Below are 4,390 nucleotides of genomic sequence, written 5' to 3' on the forward strand. Positions count from 1 at the left end.
CCTGGTCTTGGGACACCTGCCCATCCTGATCACTAAAACTATGGGTCTAAGAGTTTTGATTGAGCACATAAATTTTAACTTCTGTTCTTAGTTTAAACATGTCTCAACAGGTTTATACTTCTTGCAGACCTATCCAAGCATCAGTTGCTGACCACAGCCTGCTCCAAAAGACTGTGAGCCCTGGACTTGCTGCTGATGTGGGCCAGTCCAGCTGATGTGAAAACTCCCTGTATCTTCAACAGAGTCTTACAGCCAGCTGTTTCTGATAAAGAGCCCCTTGCCTAAATCCAAAGAACGGGTTGCTTATAAGAAAAGGGGGGGGTGTAAGAGCAAGGTAAATAGGAGAGGTTGGAGTTACTCCATCCTTAGAAAAAGACACTGTGGTTCACCACTCTGCTCTCCACCCTGATGGGCCTCTTGCTTATTCTACTCCTTTTGCTCATCTTTAGACCTTGCATTCTTAATTACTTACTTTTGTAAAACAAAGAGTGAGTACAGTTCAACTTTTGATGTTTAGACAGCAGTATAATGCTTTAGTTAAAACTGAGTGTTAAAGAGGAATTACAGAATTGAAATTTGTAACTAGAAGAAGGGGGAATGAAGAACCCCGGGTCCAACAGTTGGAAAATTACTAAGCTGTCCTGTCCTCGGACATGATCAGCTACACAAAAACATCTTCCACTAGTGGTCCTCAAGGACTTGAAAATATTTCCCAGGCCTCAGTCCTCAAGGTCTTGGGAACACTCCCCAAACCTCAAGGTTCCAGGCCAGTCACAAAGTTCAGCCAGGGCACACACTTTGCCTAAGACAGATAAAGAGCCAGTCAGCCACAAGCGTGTGTGTTCACATGAAGGTCTGGCACTGATTACCAAACACCCCTTGTGCCTCCACCACCCTATTTGCAGTTTTAGGCTTTAAAAACTTGATGTAATTTCTGCTCAGGGTTCAATCCTTCACAAAGCTGCTGAACACCAGTGTGCCTGCTTAATAAAAATCCTCTAGCATTTTGCAACGGACTTCTGCTCTCTGGTGGTCTTTGGGGTGAGGGTCCTGAGAGAAAGACTAAAGGAACTTTCACGTCCTTCTTGTCTGGCTGGCTTCTTCCCTTTTTTGGTGTTTTGAGATGTAACTTTGGTTCTCCTGGAACTCACTTTGTAGATGAGGCTGAACTTGAACACAGAGATTTGCCTGCCTCTGCCACTCCAGGAGTAAGATTAAAGTCTGGGATTAAAGGTATGTACCAACTTTCTCAGCATCATTTGATTTCTAATTGAATGATTTTTCCAGAGTTTTCTCTCAAGGAGTGTTGATGTAACAATTGGTCCTTCCTTCCCTCTGTTCCTGCCTTCCTTTCATTGCTAGAGGCCATGGTGCTTTTCCCACTGGGATAGAAGCTACTCATAGGCAAGGGTGACATGAAACTCCTGATACTGTATCCCTCTCTCACTGACTGCAGAGGTGGCAGTCCTGTACACGTGCCCAGCAGAAGTCACAGAGACCAGTCTAAGCCCAGTGATTCCCTGCTGTTGGGAAAGGAAATTTAAAAAATTTAACACAAATTAATAAAAGACACAGAGACAGATGTTGGGTTCAAGCTGCAAACTTAAGATCAGAGAAGAATAATAGCCAAGCCACTAGCTCTTTTTCTACCTCAGGCTGAAGGCTGATCCTGTCTCCAGGATGTCTCCTCCACACCTCAGACTGCTGTGTCTCATCAAAGTGCCTTGAGACTAGATCTATACCTGAGACTCTTTGCTTTTGGTGTCTACTTAGTGCTGTGATTAAAGGAGCTTGATCCCGAGTACTGAGTTCACCTTTGCATGAGCTGTTTCTCTTTCAGATTGATTCAAGCTTGTGCAGCCATGGGTGGACTCTGACTCACAGAGATCCGTTGTCACCTGAGTCCATGGATTAAAGGTGTGTGCCAACTCTTCCCAGATTCTACAGTTAAAAAATATAGCTGGCTTTGAATTTTGATTCCTCAGGCAATCTTTATTAAATCATTTATAATATATCGGCAAATGAAAGTTTTTTCAATTAATTATAGGTGTAGGGGCATTTGCTATGTTGCCCATGTGGAGTTCAGAGGAAGCCTTCAGAAGTGTGTTTTCCTGGGTTCCAGGTATCAAACTTAACACTTCATAGGAGCAAGTCCTTACCCATTGAGCCTTCTTGGGATTGCAGTGTAAGGGATTTGTTCTAAAAGACCATTTCAGAAAAAATAAAGAAAGACCATTTGGTTTCTACTGTTTTCTTCAAGAAAAGCACCACTGTTTTCTGTTTGGAATCGATGTAGTTGTTTGACAGTTTCTCACTCTGTGGACCTGAAACTCACAGAAATCCTCCTGCCTCAGCTTCTGTAATGCTAAAACAAAGAGGAGTATGCATTCTGTGTAGGATGACACAGAGGTATTCATAAAATTAGTATTTGTTTGATTTCCATCCCATCATGTTTTGCTGTTGATTTTGACTTTGAGATAGTGTCCATCTTACTCACTTTTTTTTTTTGGTTTTTTTTCGAGACAGGTTCCTCTGTATTGTTTTGGAGGCTGTTTTAGAACTCACTCTGTAGACCATGCTGGCCTTGGACTCACTGAGATCTGCCTGCTGCTGCCTCCCAAGTGCTGGGATTAAAGGCGTGTGCCACCAACACCTGGCTCCCATCTTACTCTTGATGATTCTAAAGTACTTGCTAGGGAGGACTCCAGGTTCCTGACACCCATCTTATTTCTTTCGAATCTGCAACGTATTCATGGGGTGTGTTTTTGTTTTGTGTTTGGTTTTTATTTTGTGGTTTTGTAACAATAGCTAATTTTGTAGACTTTGGCTACACTAAAACTCACTACTTACTCAAATACCCACACACAATGAAATACATAGACACTAAAATCACAAACATAATATATATATATACACATATGTATATGTATATATATGTATATAAGTATATATATGTATACACACATGTGTGCATGAAAAGTCACATAAAATAAGTCAATCTACACATAGATGGAATATTGAATTTTGAATTTGTTGTTATTGTTTTCACAGGATTGCTCAGATTCACTAAATCTGTGGTGGAATAAAATAAATCAAACATTAACAGGATTAAGTGGGTGGAGATATAGGATTTTTGTAGAGGGGTGGGGCTTCCATGGGAGGAGCAGTAGGAAGGTTAGAGGGGGTCTGGAAGAATCTCAGAGTTCTGGAGTCACTGATTGACTGTGCTGAGGAGTCCTGAGCCTGGAGTTTCTGCTTAGCCTTGCTGGCAATAGGAGCTCTAAACCCGTGTCCATATCAGGTAAGTCACTGACGCTCCACTGGAAGTCTTAGTACATACTGGTCTAGATTTTTCACCAACTAAGCTACATTTCCAGATGATGGCTTTTAAATTCAAAGGACACATTTCAATATTTTTACATCTGGTGTAGTTTTGTTTTAATGAGAAATAAGCATTCATAAGAATTTGCATATTTGTTTCTTTGGTTCATTTTAGCTTTTGGAAACAGTGCCAAAATAGGAAAGGCTAATCTTCAACTCTAGAGCCATTGACATTGTCCAGCATTCTGAACTCATTATGCAATTGGAGTTAGTATCATTTTATAATTTAATACCCATTTAAACTGTAAGCCAATCTTTCAAATATTTGTACATTTTCTTTACTAATCCCCTTTCTTCCTCTAGACCCCAATGCATCACAGGAAAATCATTTTTCTTGTACCTCTATACACTTGCCTTCTCATCTAAGATTCTGAATTTAGAAGTAGCATGAACTAACAGGCATTTCAGGAATTCTCCCCACCCCTTCCTAAGGGGCATTAGTTTGGTGAAAGTACAATAAGGGTGGGTTGGGTGTGTGATATCAGCAATGCATTGTCTTAAGCAATTGGAAAGATGTTCAGTGTCTTTTCCTGTAACAAGGGTGTGGTCAGTCTGTAAGCTCAAGAATACTTCCAAATAGATCATGGGTAGGTACCTGGTGGGATAATGATTGATTTGTATCTGTGTGGGGGCTTTAAGGGACTCCACAAAGCCAGATGTTTGTGGCACATGCTTTTAATCCCAGCATTCTGCTGGCAGAGGCAGGTGCATCTCTGTGAGTTTGAGGCCAGCCTGGTCTATAGAGCAAGTTCCAGGACAGACTCCAAAACAATAAATAGAAACCCTGTCTGAAAAAACCAAAAAAAAAAAAACACTCCATATGCTAAGAGTGATGGAAGTTTGTCTTTTACAACACCAGGTTGTAGACAATGTGGTACGCTGAGTTCTCCATTATTGCCAGACCTATGTCTCTGACCCTCTGGTTCCTTCAAAGTATGAGAAGTGGTAATTCCCAAATAATGTCTCCCTAATGCTTCACCAGGTTCCTTCAGCCTGAAGATCTATCAGA

Source organism: Mesocricetus auratus, unplaced genomic scaffold (assembly GCF_017639785.1).
Source record: "Mesocricetus auratus isolate SY011 unplaced genomic scaffold, BCM_Maur_2.0 Super-Scaffold_100014, whole genome shotgun sequence".
In the NCBI taxonomy this organism is placed as follows: domain Eukaryota; kingdom Metazoa; phylum Chordata; class Mammalia; order Rodentia; family Cricetidae; genus Mesocricetus; species Mesocricetus auratus.